The sequence below is a fragment of the Biomphalaria glabrata genome, chromosome 13 (genome assembly GCF_947242115.1).
Source record: "Biomphalaria glabrata chromosome 13, xgBioGlab47.1, whole genome shotgun sequence".
Lineage (NCBI taxonomy): Eukaryota > Metazoa > Mollusca > Gastropoda > Planorbidae > Biomphalaria > Biomphalaria glabrata.
Genome location: NC_074723.1, coordinates 21994879 through 22014629, shown reverse-complemented (window position 1 = coordinate 22014629; position 19751 = coordinate 21994879). Strand labels below are relative to the sequence as shown.

General features: G+C 37.4%; 1 protein-coding gene across 10 annotated transcripts in view; it reads left to right on the top strand.

Moving 5' to 3' along the window:
* LOC106057400 (rap1 GTPase-activating protein 1-like) overlaps positions 1–19751 on the top strand; it is a 508422-nt gene that overhangs the window by 317356 nt on the left and 171315 nt on the right. The window contains exon 1 of one of the 10 annotated variants that reach the window (XM_056007683.1): positions 9083–9463. The exons of 8 other annotated variants lie outside the window; for them this stretch is intronic. The gene's annotated coding sequence lies outside the window, so the exon portion shown is untranslated. Of the gene's footprint in view, positions 1–9082; positions 9625–19751 lie in introns of those variants that run through there. One more of the 10 variants, XM_056007684.1, reaches the window with a different exon arrangement.

Below are 19751 nucleotides of genomic sequence, written 5' to 3'. Positions count from 1 at the left end.
CAGTTTACGCGAGCTCCTTACTGCCTTAATGGGAGTAGTGGTCTAGTGATAATACGCTTGGCCATTCAATAAACTTTCTTGAATTTGAATCCCAATGCGGACGAGTAGAATATGAATTAATCAAATTGCTAAAACACTTACGTTAGGCCATGAATGGATATATCATACCGATGGAGACAGGTTGACATTACTGGTGCACGCTACATTTGTGAATAGTGACGTAGATAGGAATTTGACATCATTTGGTGGCCCAGTGGGGGGGTGGGGGTGGGGCTGGATCTCATTAGGGGCCCCTGCATTTTGATATTTGACATCATGACATATGATAATGGCGCAATATTTAATGTTTAATGTAAAAAAAAAATTCGAACAAGTTGGGGGGGGGGGGGGGGATTTTCTGATTCTCCCCACATCCCCCCACCATAGCTCTGCCACTGTTTGCGAACATTATCTCACAAAAAGTTCATTTAGTTAATGTATTTCTTGTTCACTACTAGGCACTAAAATAATACAGAAATTGGCATATATATATTTTATCCAGCCCTAGAGTAGGATTTGAACTGGAAAGTTCGGAGCGCTCCTGCCTTTCACACTGTGAGAACCGTCAAGAAGTAGATTTTCGATTTAGTGATTGAACTTTTTCCACTTGAGTGCTTTGTGGATTCATAATGAAATTTTCACCGGAATACATAACATAAAACAACAATTTAATTTGTAACTAGTGAAACACATAATATAGAATAAATAATGATTTTAGCTTCGTAAAATACTATATCCAATATTATAGAATTCAATGTACGAAGTAACGAAACTAACATTTTAGTTCTTCACTTTGGTAACATTTATTCAAAGGAGCCCCAGAACTCTTCTAGTCTCCCCATTGATACTGTTATGACGTGGGGGTGAACTAAAGAAAATAACTCGCCGCTTCTCAGGTCACTAGTATCTCTCTGATTGCAGAAGCCAAATCCAACTTTAATCAATCGATACTCCCGGTAAAAAGAAACAATGTCACAATTTCCAAATCCATTAGATATATCCCCATTCACTAACACACATTAAAGAAAACAATCCCCAAATCCTCAGTGAAGAAATCCAAAATCATAACTAAAGTTTCTTAACACATTTACAAAGTACCTCAGAAAGCTCAGGTAATTTACCCCGACAGCAGAAACAAAAATCCCCCTACTTCGCACGTGGAATAAATAGTTAGTCAGGGGGAAACAGTGTTACAGCAATACCACTAGTAACGTTTATACTTGGTTAGTCAGGGGGAAACAGGGTTACAGCAATACCACAAGTAACGTCTATACTTGGTTAGTCAGGGGGAAACAGGGTTACAGCAATACCACAAGTAACGTCTATACTTGGTTAGTCAGGGGGAAACAGGGTTACAGCAATACCACAAGTAACGTCTATACTTTGTTAGTCAGGGGGAAACAGGGTTACAGCAATACCACAAGTAACGTCTATACTTGGTTAGTCAGGGGGAAACAGTGTTACAGCAATACCACAAGTAACGTCTATACTTGGTTAGTCAGGGGGAAACAGGGTTACAGCAATACCACAAGTAACGTCTATACTTGGTTAGTCAGGGGGAAACAGGGTTACAGCAATACCACTAGTAACGTCTATACTTGAATGATATTTCCAATAGCCAGTGTTTGTCTTCTTGTGGCATTCAAAACTTGAGCCGGAGGTGACAAGTTAAGACATTTATCAATGCTGGTCAATGTCCACTTTCTTAATCATGAATGATTTCAACATTTCAACTCTACCTTCTCTTTCTCTCTCTCTTCTTCTCTTCTTTCTTTATTTTCAAATTGCAGATATATTAGTTTTAACATTAGATCGATCAACTTGTTAGATCTCTGTCACGTGACCCTATGGAAATGAGAAAGGTCGAAGATCACCAAGCCGTTAATAAATGAACATTTGATTCAGAATGTGCACAATCGAAATGTAAATAATTTGCTATGAATACTTTGAAGTCTGCGATTTCGTAGTCAACAGAAAGTGGCTGAAACCTTTAATGTCAAGGACGAAAATGGCGATCATTTAACAGCAGGTCATTGCAGTTTAATTTTTGTTTTAAATCAGGTGTGTGTGTGTAATGGTTTGTGCAAGTGTGTGGATAGGAAGATTATTGTAGAAGGTTTTATCTTTCAACTTCCAGTAACATCTTTGCTTTTTTTTCACAAACCTTATATCAACTCACTCTGTCTGTCTGTCTGTCTGTCATCAACGTTATTTCTACCACACGCATTCTCGGATCAAGATGAAACTTCGCACAATTATTCATTAGTATAGACAAGACATGAATCAATTAAAAAAAAACAATCAGTCAATTAACTCCTGTATCGTGTATATTTTGTTAGATACCAACAAGGGAAACTAATCATTCAGCATTTAGATATTTTTTGGTTTTAGTCCCCTTAGATAACTCTTAACGTTGTTTCTCCCTCACGTATTCTTCGATCAACTTGATACTTTTAAACAATTATTTATTGTACCTAATATTACTAACAAATCAATGAAAAAAAAACACCAATTAGTCAATTAATTATTGGTAATTAATTTTTTTTTAATATCAAATAAGGGAAATAACTGGTACATTATTGATACATATAGTTTTAATGGCGGAGTACTTCCCATTTGGATAAATTTTGATTTGTAAAAAAAATAAATTGTATATTGTTATATATTGTTTATACTTGATATAAAAAATATTCCGATTCTAGTACTTGTCATTCTGTATAAGTCTATCTCGTAGAGCTGGTAATGTAGCTTCTGTGTGTGTGTTTACGTCTGTCACGTAGAGTTATTAATGTAATGTCTCTATGTTTAAGTCTGTCACGTAGAGTTGGTAATGTAATGTCTCTATTTAGCTCATCTACAAAAAGTGCTGCTCTTCAATTTAGCTCACTACATAGAGTTACAAGTACAGTATCATCCTCTTCTTTGGTGTGTCTTACACATTGAAATAGATCCCAGTAATTATAAACGTGTCTACCTTATTCTGTGTGTCTTTGGTTGGATAAGTCTGAGTGTATCAAGACAAGCTTAAAACTGAAAGTCAATTTTACAAACTAAATTGCAATTGTTTTAATATTGCTCTCTTCTCAAGATGTGTTTGCCGTGTTCCTTAGTATTGAATGTAATCTATCTGACAAGTAGACAGAATACAAGCTATGAAAGAAATTACAGAAAACAAAAAACAAATTTTAAATAAAAATGAAGACCAAAGACAAGAACTTAAAAAAAGATTTTAAAAAATTAAAGATTTAAAAAGGAATAAGTTCAGTCAGAGAAAGAAAGCAGATACCCCAAGTGAAGAAAATATAATCCACATCTTTATGTGAACTGTGTTGAATGTGAACATGATCTGACATTTCACTGTCTCCCGCCTACGACCAACGCATTACACACACACAAAGAAAAACACGATCACACATACACTATTTATAGACTATCACCTTACAAATGATCATTGGTTAAAAAAAACAAAACAAATATATTGTATCTAAAAACCACTTTATATAAACTTAAGAAAAATAATACAAATAACAACGTGAACCTTACATTGGGTCTTGCTCAAGTAGAGATAATTGATTTTGGAAAAAAAGTTTCAATTATTGATTCACTATAATACTTGTTTTCACATATCTAATAATTGATTCATGAAAAACAAGGGATTAAATAACTTTATGATATGCTATTTCATGGCATAACAAATGTTGTAAAAGAGACCGAGTGATATTATAATACGATTGTTGATAGATAAATGTAGCTTGCATCCATAGAGCTAAAATCTCCAGTCTCCAAAAGCGAAAACCAGACAGTTTCACCAAAAGTGAGGACCAGACAGTTTCACCAAAAGTGAGGACCAGACAGTTTCACCAAAAGTGAGGACCAGACAGTTTCACCAAAAGTGAGGACCAGACAGTTTCACCAAAAGTGAGGACCAGACAGTCTCACCAAAAGTGAGGACCAGACAGTCTCACCAAAAGTGAGGACCAGACCGTTGTACCCTGAGCATCAACAAAACAAAAGAAATCTACCACGAGTGCTGTAGATGTTGCAAGAGTTATGATCCTTTGTCTATTAGACTACTGTCCCTTTTCTTGGAGGAGTTGATAACCAAGATGGCGGTACAGTATGTGAAATGAAAATATCTTGCTTCCAACTTAAAGTTCACATTTAGTGTTTGCCCTCGACCCTATTCATGTTTAGCAGCATACATATATTAAACATAAACGAATAGCGAACTTAACCTCTAGACCATCGGAATGTCCAAAAAAATCATTCTTCTGATCCAGAGTCATTTCGCCCGTATGCAAATTACCACCCCAGTGGTCAAAGGTCACATGCCCTAGATAGCCTTCAATAGAGCCGACACAGACAGCCGTTAGGCATGTATTAGACAAACGATGGCTCTATCTAATTGTGTATCTCTCCTAATGACAAGTGGACAACATAAACACATTACATATAGAAGCTTCAGTGGGTGTGAGCAATTAAGGTGTAAACGTAAACAACGTAAACGTTGAAGCTAGGTGCTGAAACAAATGTGATACATACATATATTAAACATAGAGTTGAAGCTAGGTGCTGAAACAAATGTGATACATACATATATTAAACATAGAGTTGAAGCTAGGTGCTGAAACAAATGTGATACATACATATATTAAACATAGAGTTGAAGCTAGGTGCTGAAACAAATGTGATACATACATATATTAAACATAGAGTTGAAGCTAGGTGCTGAAACAAATGTGATACATACATATATTAAACATAGAGTTGAAGCTAGGTGCTGAAACAAATGTGATACATACATATATTAAACATAGAGTTGAAGCTAGGTGCTGAAACAAATGTGATACATACATATATTAAACATAGAGTTGAAGCTAGGTGCTGAAACAAATGTGATACATACATATATTAAACATAGAGTTGAAGCTAGGTGCTGAAACAAATGTGATACATACATATATTAAACATAGAGTTGAAGCTAGGTGCTGAAACAAATGTGATACATACATATATTAAACATAGAGTTGAAGCTAGGTGCTGAAACAAATGTGATACATACATATATTAAACATAGAGTTGAAGCTAGGTGCTGAAACAAATGTGATACATACATATATTAAACATAGAGTTGAAGCTAGGTGCTGAAACAAATGTGATACATACATATATTAAACATAGAGTTGAAGCTAGGTGCTGAAACAAATGTGATACATACATATATTAAACATAGAGTTGAAGCTAGGTGCTGAAACAAATGTGATACATACATATATTAAACATAGAGTTGAAGCTAGGTGCTGAAACAAATGTGATACATACATATATTAAACATAGAGTTGAAGCTAGGTGCTGAAACAAATGTGATACATACATATATTAAACATAGAGTTGAAGCTAGGTGCTGAAACAAATGTGATACATACATATATTAAACATAGAGTTGAAGCTAGGTGCTGAAACAAATGTGATACATACATATATTAAACATAGAGTTGAAGCTAGGTGCTGAAACAAATGTGATACATACATATATTAAACATAGAGTTGAAGCTAGGTGCTGAAACAAATGTGATACATACATATATTAAACATAGAGTTGAAGCTAGGTGCTGAAACAAATGTGATACATACATATATTAAACATAGAGTTGAAGCTAGGTGCTGAAACAAATGTGATACATACATATATTAAACATAGAGTTGAAGCTAGGTGCTGAAACAAATGTGATACATACATATATTAAACATAGAGTTGAAGCTAGGTGCTGAAACAAATGTGATACATACATATATTAAACATAGAGTTGAAGCTAGGTGCTGAAACAAATGTGATACATACATATATTAAACATAGAGTTGAAGCTAGGTGCTGAAACAAATGTGATGCATACATATATTAGACATACATAAATAGCAGCACCAGGGACCAGTAGGCACAAAGACATCGACTAAACATACTAGTTAACAACCACAACAAAAATTAAATCTTACATTAAGTGTAACTGTATCAATTACTTTGATCAAGTCAAGTAATATTAATATATGTATGTATCACATTTATTTCAGCACCTAGCTTCAACTCTATGTATGATTTACCTAGTAATAATAAATCTGTGCAATTACAAATATGTGTACGAATCGTTTTTACTATGATCCTATCACATGTCTGGACCAGTTTTTTTTTTTTTTTTGGGGGGGGGGGGGGTTGTTGTTGTTTTTTTTTGGGGGGGAGTTGTTTTTTTTTGGGGGGGGGGAGTTGTTTTTTTTTTTGGGGACGGGGGGGAAGGTGAAGAGGAAGTCATCTATGATGTCTGCCTTACATGATCGTTTTTCAGAGGCATAATAAAAATGTTCACTCAGGGCTTAAGAGTCCTCAAGGGGACTAATTAAACTTATACCACCATACCTGTCAAGTACGATTTCTTTCCCTAGTTTAAGATAGCAAACATAATAATAACCAATAGTTAATTAACTAATTGGTTTTATTTTTTTTTTAATTGATTCTTGTTTTGTCAGATAAAAGAAACAATTGTGCAAAATTTCAGCTTCATCCGAGTTTGGGTGTGGGGGAAATAACGTGCTCAAACTTTTTACCAGACAGACAGACAGAGTAAAGTTGTAAAAACGCATCTCATATCACTCAAACAAAGCTACCACCTCTTGAAGAACTTTTTCATCTTTCAAATAAAATATTCATAATTACAAAGCTTTTCTTCGACTCCGAAGTTTGATGAGGAGTACAGTATTCCATGTGGATACGCAGTCCCAGCTGCGACCTACATATTTTGCCTCATTTAGCTCAGACATAATAAAAAACATACCTATTTCAAGTTTAATCTTTAGTAGAAGAAATAAATATATTAGTAGATTCAGCTGTGGAATCCAATAATTTAAAAAAGTCCAAAAGAGTGGGTGCCAACCTGTCACACAGTGGTTGAGTCATAATGGTCTCAGGGGATTTAACACCAATGTCCCTATGAATGAAAAGGGAAGTAATCATTTCAACACTTTTTCCCTTGATATATGTATGAGTGTTACTTTAAAAAAAACACACACACATTTTCTGCCATAGACTGAGACCAATACAACGAATGACCTCGCATAGACTCACGGTGAAACAAAGTGACAACGCGCTCCTAATTCTAATAAAGATCTATGAGGACTGCCTTACATGAGTATGTGGTTTGGTTTGTAAACAATGTGTGTGTGTTTGTGTGTGGGCTTCTGGAGTAAGGTTAAGTCATGGGGAAAAAAAAAAGAGAGGGAAAAAAGAACTATGACATTCGCGTGGGCTTTTGGGATTTGTCTTGGAACAGAGCCCCATCTTTGATTTCCTCCAATCAATGTATCTTAGGTTAGTCAAGGGAGCTAAATTAGCGAGCCTCATTTAGAGTCGAAAAAGTTGGGAGACGGACTTGAATGAGATGAGAAGCCTAAAAGTTGGGAGACGGACTTGAATGAGATGACAAGCCTAAAAGTTGGGAGACGGACTTGAATGAGATGACAAGCCTAAAAGTTGGGAGACGGACTTGAATGAGATGAGAAGCCTAAAAGTTGGGAGACGGACTTGAATGAGATGACAAGCCTAAAAGTTGGGAGACGGACTTGAATGAGATGAGAAGCCTAAAAGTTGGGAGACGGACTTGAATGAGATGACAAGCCTAAAAGTTGGGAGACGGACTTGAATGAGATGAGAAGCCTAAAAGTTGGGAGACGGACTTGAATGAGATGAGAAGCCTAAAAGTTGGGAGACGGACTTGAATGAGATGACAAGCCTAAAAGTTGGGAGACTGACTTGAATGAGATGAGAAGCCTAAAAGTTGGGAGACGGACTTGAATGAGATGACAAGCCTAAAAGTTGGGAGACGGACTTGAATGAGATGACAAGCCTAAAAGTTGGGAGACGGACTTGAATGAGATGAGAAGCCTAAAAGTTGGGAGACGGACTTGAATGAGATGAGAAGCCTAAAAGTTGGGAGACGGACTTGAATGAGATGACAAGCCTAAAAGTTGGGAGACTGACTTGAATGAGATGAGAAGCCTAAAAGTTGGGAGACGGACTTGAATGAGATGACAAGCCTAAAAGTTGGGAGACGGACTTGAATGAGATGAGAAGCCTAAAAGTTGGGAGACGGACTTGAATGAGATGACAAGCCTAAAAGTTGGGAGACGGACTTGAATGAGATGACAAGCCTAAAAGTTGGGAGACGGACTTGAATGAGATGAGAAGCCTAAAAGTTGGGAGACGGACTTGAATGAGATGAGAAGCCTAAAAGTTGGGAGACGGACTTGAATGAGATGACAAGCCTAAAAGTTGAGAGACGGACTTGAATGAGATGACAAGCCTAAAAGTTGGCAGATGACGCAATTACTGTCCTGACAGAAGCTTGTTAGAACCAGCTCACTTTGAGTGTCAAAACTGAAAACAACATCATCAAACAAGCAAAATGGACAAAAATACTGTAAAACAACAACAACAAAGTTTTTCTAAGGGAAAGAACTCCACATTAACCGATATATATATATATATATATATATATATATATATATATATATATATATATATATATATCAATAATGTAGAATTTGTTTCCCTTTTCGATATCAAACAAAATATTCAATTACAAATAATTCCTTGACTAATTAGTTAATTTTTTAAATTGATATATGTTTTGTTAGGTACATTAATTAATAATTGTGTAAAGTTTCAACTTGATCCTAAAATGGATGTTGTGGAAAAGCGTGTACAGTACTATAATTTATTAAAGGTTCAGCTACAAAACACATCTAAGTTGGCCAGGCAGAAATTCCAATTGTGACCCACCCGTATCACCCGTATTAGTTGTGCGAGATTTTTTAAATTTAATTTTCATTAACCCCCCACCCGTAGCGGTAAATAAAAACAAACAAACACCCATGTTGGGGCAGCAGTTAGAATGGACACAATTAGTGCTAAAGATGGGACGAAGAAAGATGGAAACGGCGCGGGGGGGGGGGCGTTAGAGAGCGAGGGGTGGGTGGTACACAGATTGGGTAGAGATAGCAATAGCGGCAAAATGGAAGAGAAGGGAAGAGAAGGGAAGAGAAGGATGCCCACACCAGAGAAACTGATGCCGTCTCCAAGTTAAATAACTCCACCCGCGGACTGTCTTGTATTGCGTTACCTCCCCTTGGCTATAATTTTTTTTTTTTTTATTCTCTATTTTTGTCGTCTCTGCCTCTCCGACATTTCTATTGTAGAAGAGACGTCAGCACTAAATAGTGTTGCGGCTAGTTTCCTTATGGCCTGTTGTTCCCTTGTAGTTGGCGATTGAACTCCGTGTTTGGAATAGTAGAACAAATGACTCAGAGACTGAATGAGCCGTGTCACAAGTGAACTTGGATCTAGCTGGGTCTCCGTGAATTTCGTTCATTCGAGAAGGTCTGTGCTTACTTCCAGAGTTAGGATTTCCAAGACATGGATTTTTTTTTCCTCTAAGGATTATTGCTGTTTTTAATTGTTGATAATAGTTGATATATATTTCATTACAGTTGAAAAATGTGAAGTAGAATACCAACACTAATTATGTAATTGCTTTAGAGGTAAGGTTGATCGTCGGGTAGGCTTAGGTTTTAGGCATTCGGGACTATCTCAATCAAAATTAAAATTTAATAAGACTAAATTCGAATATCGTATTTAAATAGTCAATGTTCTAATATATTTAGAGGTTTAAGTGCGCACTTGCGCGTGTGAGTGTTTATTAACGCTTATATTCCAAGTGCAAGGTCGTGTATTGTTAAAGAGGGACACGGTGGTTGACATCTTTACAACCCTGGACCATCTGGCTTGGTCCTCAGCTTTATTGGACATATAAAGAATTGATCGGTTCTGTCATTTCAATATTATTTAGCTAGTATTTATCTAACAGCATGTCAGTAGATTTAGGGGCGATGGTTGAGATGGGTACATATTCTTTTGTCGGTAATATCTTAAACTTTCGGGTCGTGTGGTATGCGCTCTATACAGTCGTCTCGGTGGTCTTAGGTTCGAATCCTGAACGTCGTTATGCTGGCGGTTCGGGCTAGGATGTAATCAGAGGGAACACCTGAAACATGCACAACAATAACAAAAACACTAAACAACCTTGACCTTAATTAAGCGAAACAAAAAAAGTTTTTTTCAACATCAATTACATTAATGGTGGTTAACACGTTTATTGGTGAGAGTGGGTGTGTTTCTCTGTGTATGTGTTCTGCAGTGTTTCTGTGTGTGTGTGTGTTTGTTTGTGCGTTTCTGTTTGTGTTAAAACTCATTAATTTCAATCTCTAGCCAGTTATGACTCTTGTCTAGTTAATGGCGATATTAATTATTGATTATATCAATCTAATTTTCGTATGCCCATGTCCTCTGATTTATCTTCACATTTGAATCCACTTTAAAACCAAATACCATCTCCTTATGTACAACGGTTTAACATTTTTGATACAAATTTCGCATTAAACACATATAAATATAGTAGGTATCAAAGTATTAAAGTATCATTGGTGACATTGCCCGATTTTCGTAGAGGACTTTTACATTATTCATAATCAAGTCATATTTGTTATTAAAGAAATCGAAAGCCGGTACTTTAAAAAAAAATGCATTTTTTTCTAACATTAAATATGCATATTTTGTAATTTTAAAAAAAGTTTTGCATGGGGGGGGGGGGGGTTTAAAGGGAGAAGCCGAAGTAGGACAGTTTTGCGAAGTCGCAAATCGGACATTTGCTTGGTGCTGAGTTGGAAAAGAAATGATGAGCTGTAAAGTTATCTCTGCATAGCTTTTAATCCAAGTGAAGAAAGTAAAACACAATATGTCTTCGTATAAAAAGATAACACTACATTTAGGCATAGGTAGGAGCTAGCATAGCCGTTAGCATAGCTGTGATAGCCAGCTGGCACCCTCTAATATCATGGGAATTTAGCTAGTCTCTCGCGTGAATGACTGTCACAATGTATTCGCTCTGTTGGCACAAATGACGTAGTGTTGGCACCATACCGTCATTCTAACCTGAGCTTGTGTGGGCGACCACTGGACCAGCTTTATCCTCTTACCTTAATTCCTGGGATCGATCACCGAGCCCCCACCACACCCTGTAATGCCTATTTGTGTGTGTGTGTGTGTTTGTATCTGCCCATTGTTGCTTGAAATGGTTTCTACCAGTTAACCTTCATTGTTAGTTGTTTGTCGTCTGTGAGGGAGGGTATTTGTGTGAAGGAATTTTCCTTTGGTTCAAATCAGTGGTTTCAATAAGAAAAGTAAAATTTCATCTTTGGGAGTTTTATACCAGAAAATTCTGTGGGAGCTTTAGGCTAGGATGTTCTTATCTGAGGAAATATCTGAAACATGTGAAACATACTAAGTATGAAAGGTCATATTCAAACCCGAGACCCTGATATTAACATGTTTCCACCACCTTCATAAATTAGAGACAAGGTGAGCTAAAAGGAACTGTTGACATCCACCCGTTTTCGATTTTTTTTCCTTTAGTACTATGAATTTAAAAAAAATAATTTTTGTTGATAAAAACAGAGCATCGATTTTTTTTTCTTTCACTGGTTCATTTTGTTTTTGGACATTATTAAATCCCACATATAATATAATGTTAGTGACATAAGTACACATCTGAAGTTTATTTAACAAGTAATTGACAAATGTAGGTAATAGTTCTTGACATTAAAATACACAAACAGAGAGATATCATTATTTTTAAGAACAAATTAACATTTTAATGTAGCTAAAACATTTTACGTCTAAACTTCACGCTCCAAAAGGCCTGTGCCAAAACGCCTGTGCCAAAACGCCTGTGCGAAAATGCCTGTGCCAAACCGCCCTGTGCCAAAACGCCCTGTGCCAAAACGTCTGTGCCAAAACGTCTGTGCCAAAACGTCTGTGCCAAAACGCCTGTGCCAAAACGCCTGTGCCAAAATGCCCTGCTTCGAACATTGACAGCGTTCTTTACTTGGTGTGACAGGGGGGGGAATGTGATGTGTGTTTGGCGCGTTTTATGTCTAGGGGATGATTATTTTTAAAGCTATCACACCCCCACTTATCATCATATGAATCGGGAGCAGGCACGCAACAAGACAAGCAATGAAAGATAGATACAAAAGTTAAAATAAAAGAATATTTATTTACATAAATATACATATAAGAATAAAAAGGGGGAGGGTTTGCATCTATCTCTAGTGAATAATATGTTTAATCATCACTCTTGCACCTAATAAGAGAGTATGTCACTTTGTCCTCTGACTTAGCTGGTTGTCCTGTTGATGTCGCAGCTGGCTGTGTCCTGGCTTGAGGTTCTGCAGCTGGAGGTGGCGCTCTAGCGGATAGAGGGACGCCGGTGATATAGTTCTTGTGGAGTCTCAATCCCAAGTTCTAGTATCGGTAGTGGGCACAGTAGGGCGGGTGGCCGGCTACCGTGGGCACAAGGTTACTGCGGGCAGAGCTGATCTGCCGTGGGCAGCGTAGTTGACAGGATATGTCCAGTGAGTTGCAGAGGGTTGGCGTAGCTATGACGTCTCGCACAGACCTGAGTCCATAGGGACGTCGCACCTAATAAGATGACAGGTGGGCTGTCGAATAGGCGGGCAATGCCGATAGCGCCAAGTAGTAGAGTTGAGTAGTGTCGTGTAGACACTGAACAGCAACAGCAAATAGGCAGATCTCAGTAGGAAAGTGTAGTGCTGAATAGCACTAAGCACAAATGCAGGTAAATAGATCGTTGATCCAATAAATAAATAGGCAAGTGCAGCGCTGAATAGCACTAAGCACAACTGCAGGTAAATAGATCGTTGATCCAATAACTAGGCAATAGGCAGACACCTGAGGGAGGCTGCGGATAAATAAAGACAAGTTAGGACATGTCTCTCATACATCTTATCGATGCCCTCGACTGAGGTGCATTCGTCAGATTGGTAAAATTGCTTTAGAGCACAAGGGGGAGGTGATGACAAATGGGATTTGGAAAATAGATGGATGATAGTAGCAATATCAAAATGTACATAAAAGGGGAAATAATAACATAAAATGTACATAGAAGGGGAAATAATAATCTCAAATGAACAACACAGGTGGATAGAGAAAGAAAAGGGGGGGGGTTGAATTGGGCGGTGGTCAGCGACCCAGATGATTGTTTACATATGACCGTGGGTCGAGAACAATGGAGCGCGCTTGAATGGTGTGTCCGTTCAAGCGGCGCAACTCTCATTAGGGTAAAGTGAGTAAAGGGGAGATAATTCAATACAGGGGAGATAACTCATATCTCCTTTCTAAGCGCAGTATTAGTGCGATAGTAAAATCATCAAGGCGATCAACCGAGATAAAGGAAATAAAATAAGGTGTACAAATATATACATGGTTGCATCAATGATCAATTGAGCAACGTAGCATTAATAGATTAATGCAATACTAAAATATATACATAGCACATGTTTATGTTTTCTACTTACTCCAGTGAGAAATACACAATGCACTAATTAAATATAAATGAACTAAGCAAAATACACATGATGATATCCAACGGAAATAGCACAAAAGTAATTAAGATGGAACTTGTGATTAAGTTCGGCTTACCACCAGGTATTCCTCTAGGAGGGAGAATAAATGATATAGTCCAGACTCGATCGACAGCGATAGAGGAGTGAAAGGGTCTGGCTTGATTTGAATCTACTTATATACAGGCCTGGAGAATGTGGGCGGACACAGGAAATGTCCTAGGCTAAGAATTATCTTACACGTGGGTGAATTAGACTTAAGATGGGAGCGTCGAGAGGCACTTTGACTCGAGTAATCTCCTAGATCATAGAGAGAAGTGGGAAGGGGGGGGGAGCGACTTGCATCCCACACAAGGTGGTGTCCACTGCGACCGTCCTTCAGACATCCGGCGGGAAGACAAAAGAGATTGCGTGTCTACCTTTCCCCGATCAAGGGCAGATAAATGAAAGGACGCGCCTTAGCTATCTCCAAGGTGGTCAACTAAGTCTAGCCTGGAGCGGAAAAGGTGTGGCGGGTGAATGATTTAGGGGTAGGATGGACAAATAATTAAAATAAAATAAATAAATAAGGAAAAATAATAATTAATGCTGTGATAAATTTGAGTGACTCTGACAGCGAGTTTTTGACTTGTCACACTTGGCTGGTCATTAATCATGAAATTTATTTATCGTGTGAATAGAAACTCCTATTTCCTTGACTGTAGATCGATCTTATTTTGTTTAAAGTTGAAGACATTAATAGATCTAGTATTTCTAAACTAAAAATGTTTCTTCAGGTAGAATTAGAAATTGTCATTTGCTTGTGTTGAGCTATAAAATAACTTTTTTTTTATGGATCTCAGTAATAAAATTATTGGGATAATACAATACACTAGATTAGTCTTTTGCAAACTTTTGCGCATCCCCACCGCCTTTTCCCAGACAAAAACAAATTTTGTTCGAGACCCACTTGCCCTTTTGAGGGCATGGTTGTAAGAGTGTATTTGGCCTCCTTCATTTGTGAAGCGACTATGGTTCATCTCATAGATGATGAGATGAATGCCTGGGCATTAGCTGGGTCGGAACGGTGTCGCCCACATATCGGTTCCCATTTCTCCATGCAGCTGATGTATCCAGCAAGCGCCGATACTGTTTGGGGTCAGCGGAGTTGCAGGCTCTCCCACGATGTAGCGCTGAGTGCTGCAATTTGCCTTAAGGTCGCTGGCTCCTGATTTTTCCTCCGAGTTGACTCCCGAAGCCTTATCCACACTTGGGTATATCTGCAAGAGGTTTGAATTCAGAGTTTTTCTTCGCCTAGTGGGTAGCCAGCTATGGCTGGAGAGCCCCTCCTGTCGAAGCTTACTGGTTAAGGCGCCAGCTACTCGCCTTCGCCCTTTCTTCTGTTAGTGAAAATAGTTCCGCCAGGCTCAGTATCTCGAGCCACACGTGAAGGCCAGGAGTTGAACTGGTTGTCAGAGGCTAATTGAGACGCATGCCATTAGGAAGCATTTTATAGGAAGTGGAGTGCTTATATCCATTACCTCTTCTGACAATGAAAACTTTGCTGAACCTGTCGGAGTGTAATTAGACAAGGAAGAAACTTAAAGTTATAACATTAAAATAACATTTTCTGGTGTGTTTTTTTTTTGCAGAAATACTTACAATCTGTTTAGTCTCTATATTTAGATCTAAGCAATGAACGTTAAAGCTAGTCTAGTATTTCTTTTGTTTTTGTTTTAAAATAGCATTTTTTACATAATTTAAATACATTTTAAATAATTTTTTAAAGTAGAAAAGGTTCTCTCTGGAGATGGTACTGGATAGGTAGCAGGTCCTCCCCCTCTTATCCAGTAAGTTTCGATATCGGTGTCCGGGTGCAGCCTCGACGTACCGCGTGTTATTACGTTCTGAGCTTCAGAAATTCCTGGCGTCAACAACTATCTAATAAAAAAGAGTGCGCCAAAAAAAAAGATAAAAGTATTAAAGTAAAAAGGGCTGGAACGAGACAATATTAAGACTGCAATACTCACTATAGTTTAAAAAAAGAAAGAAGTCGCAGGTCAAAAGTCTAATAAAGCAGAATGCAGCACACGCCAATTCTATTATGAAAAGGACATTCGATGCACGTACGTCTGTAATGGACCTGATCGTCGTACGTCTGTAGTGGACCTGATCGTCGTAAGTCTTGACATGTTGTGAGCAGTCCTTCACTTTATGTTTTCTGTGTACTGGTAGACAACTTAACCGCTGTAGACTTATTGAACTAGCCGGCTGGTAGACAACTTAACCGCTGTAGACTTATTGAACTAGCCGGCTGGTAGACAACTAAACCGCTGTAGACTTATTCTATTGTAACTTGTACAACTTGAAATCACTTGAATCACTTCTTTGGTGAACACTAGTAAATATTACTTTTTTTTCATAATATAGACAAAATAGACTAGCGATGAAATGGAATAAAGATTGAAGACTTTTGTAAGAATATAAAATTGTATTCTTAACAAAATGTAACTCACTACAATAACACGTCTTTTCATTTTCACGTTCTGCAGTCCTAACTCAAACCGCTGACGACTATGCCACCTATCTTGCATCATTCAAAACCAATCTTAACTTCTTCCAAACCGTCACCATAGAGACACTCAAGCACACTCCATTTCAGGACGTAAGATCGTCTTCATGTAAAGTAAGACGTGTTGCCGCAGACCTTATAATTTTTTGTCACACAAGGGTTGTCAATATAAGGGCAGAATACCGACTATAGTACACAGATATTTGACAAAAATCCCATTGGCAGAGGCGTTTTGAGATCTGAGCCTCAAACAATTTTGAGTCGATATTTTTGCAGACGCCTGTAGCGTAAAATGTCTCTCTGTCTCTCTCTCTCTCTCTCTGTGGCATTTTGGGTCTCGCGAAATAGTATAATCCCTTTGCAACTTCTTGAGTGATTAAAGAGGCCAATCCTTGATACACAACTGAGGTCACAGGTTGGGCAACATGTGATCACCAGGCGCCGTTGTATTTTCACCTTTCTTTCTGCAGCTGTTGTGCAATGTCTCTACTAGAAGATTAAATATTTTTTATGTTAAAAATTGTAATTTAAATTGTATTGATACATATTGTGTCATTTTATTCGTTTAATATTCAAGCATGGATTGATAGCTCAAATGAAAATAACATTTTTTTGCCCCTTGAAAAATAAATTAGGTGGCTTCGACACCTCCTCGTCCACCCCCCCCCCCCTCCAAAGGAGAAATTCTCCTTTACATGACTTAATAGTTAATTGAAATTCTAATTTAACGAGTTCTTTTTGGTTCTTTTAGAACACATAACATCTGTTACATAGTTTTAGTATCATTTGTAGATTACACAATGGAACTAAAAACTATAAGCTTGTTTTAAACAATAAATAAAACTCAAAACAGGTGTAGTTGAATATGATTAGATCAGTCTAATGTTGCCTTGAAATCTCGATATCTCCTGAATTTGATCCTTACTTGATGTATGTTCAGCGTGCTGTCAGATGCGTGCAGAACCACGCCTGTAATCTCTTGGAATAATCCTCCCAAATGATTATTGTTGGTATCCATGGAATTGTGAGCCTTGTTTTTTTTTTTTTTCAAAAGGCTTACGACATGTTAAAAGTTGGTGTTGGAAAGTAATAGTAGGTCCTCGTCTTCAAGAGTGTTGCAAGGGAACGGGGAGGGGAATTATGGGTTTTAGAAATTATCATCATACCCTTGCGCACCTAAACGGCTTCGTCAAACAGAATTGCGACAAAACTGGTCGAGCTAAAGCGGCGGCGCCAAAATGTCCCGCTTGAATTTAAAAAATGTGACTTTTAAATTATAAAAAAAAAATAATTCATAAAAACTATTTTTCTCTTGTGAACGTGATTTAAAATTGAGTTTTTTCTTCTTTTTTTAATAAGCTTATATCAACTCTGTCTATTTGTCGGTCTGGTAAAAGTTTGTACACGTTATTTCTTCCACACCAAAGCTCGGATCAAGCTGAAATTTTGCACAATTATTTTCTTTTACCTGACAAAAAAAAAAACAATAATCAATAATATAAAAAAATAAACCAATTTGTTATTTAACTATTGGTAATTAAATATTTTGTTTGTTATCTAGAAAAAGGGAAAACATTTTACTTGGCTGATGTGGTGGTATAAGTTGAATTAGTTCCCTTTATATTTTTGAGAGAGAAAGTTTGAAACTAACAATACATAACCATAAAATTTCTATTTTCAAAATCATTTCCCTTGCGTAGTAACTACTGCATAGCCTTGAGAAGGCTGAGGAGGCTTTAGCCCTCAAGTTCGAATTCAGGTTGTTCACCTTTTTTTTAAAAAGAATGCGTTAGAAAGCAATCCCCCTGATACCCCCCTCTCTTCCCCAACTTGTCCACACAAGTGTTAGGATCATAGCGTATTGAGAAAGCTAAAAGCATAAAATTGAAATATTTATTAAAATATTTGTAATCGCACAGATTTATTATTGCCTTGTCTAGATCTATTACAAACTTAATTTCATGGCTGATCCAAACTAATTGATAGAATTACGGTTAATATAACCTTTTCTGTTTTTTTGTTTTTTGAATATTTTGTATGTTTTTTCTTGCTTGCGCATGAGTTCATCCCTTAATTGCAGCACCATACGTATTTTACAACGCTTGTATTGACTCACTCCGTTTGTCTGTCTGTCTGGGTGGATTATTTTACACGTTTCTCCCACCTCACATTCTTGGATCAAGTTGAAATTTGGCCCAATTATTTATTATCGATGACAACTCATGAATCAATTTTAAAAAACTAACAAATAGTAGTGGGAGAAAAAGGGATATCTGAATTCATGGCAAAAAATAGTATTTATGCTTGTTTGTGTGTGGGGGTTGGGAGGGAGGCGTTTAAAACTAGTCGTTCAAGTTAATTTTCAAGGGTTTTAAAATATGGAGGGTTCCAGATAGAGAGAGAGAAGGAGAGAGAGAGAAAATTCAGTTACAATGTATAAGGTATAAAAATTCACGAACTAGAAATAAGTATGTTTGTAGAAGCATTGAATTGCGGGCCGTTTTACTGGAAGTGCGACAAAAGAGAAGTGGTTTTGGTCAACACAAAGTGTAGCCTAGGAACAAATCAACGGGTGTAGCCGATGAGTAATAGATAGACAGACAGGAAGGCTGACAGATAGATAGATAGATAGATAGATAGACAGACAGGAAGGCTGACAGATAGATAGATAGATAGATAGATAGACAGACAGACAGACAGGAAGGCTGACAGATAGATAGATAGATAGATAGACAGACAGGAAGGCTGACAGATAGATAGATAGATAGACAGACAGGAAGGCTGACAGATAGATAGATAGATAGATAGATAGATAGACAGACAGACAGACAGGAAGGCTGACAGATAGATAGATAGATAGATAGATAGACAGACAGGAAGGCTGACAGATAGATAGATAGATAGATAGATAGATAGACAGACAGGAAGGCTGACAGATAGATAGATAGATAGACAGACAGACAGACAGACAGGAAGGCTGACAGATAGATAGATAGATAGATAGATAGATAGACAGACAGACAGGAAGGCTGACAGATAGATAGATAGATAGATAGATAGATAGATAGATAGATAGACAGACAGGAAGGCTGACAGATAGATAGATAGATAGATAGATAGATAGATAGATAGACAGACAGACAGACAGGAAGGCTGACAGATAGATAGATAGATAGATAGATAGACAGACAGACAGGCAGGAAGGCTGACAGATAGATAGATAGATAGATAGATAGATAGACAGACAGACAGGCAGGAAGGCTGACAGATAGATAGATAGATAGATAGATAGACAGACAGACAGGCAGGAAGGCTGACAGATAGATAGATAGATAGATAGATAGATAGATAGATAGATAGATAGATAGATAGACAGACAGACAGGCAGGAAGGCTGACAGATAGATAGATAGATAGACAGACAGACAGGCAGGAAGGCTGACAGATAGATAGATAGATAGATAGATAGACAGACAGACAGACAGGAAGGCTGACAGATAGATAGATAGATAGATAGATAGATAGATAGATAGATAGATAGATAGATAGATAGATAGACAGACAGACAGGAAGGCTGACAGATAGATAGATAGATAGACAGACAGACAGACAGGAAGGCTGACAGATAGATAGATAGA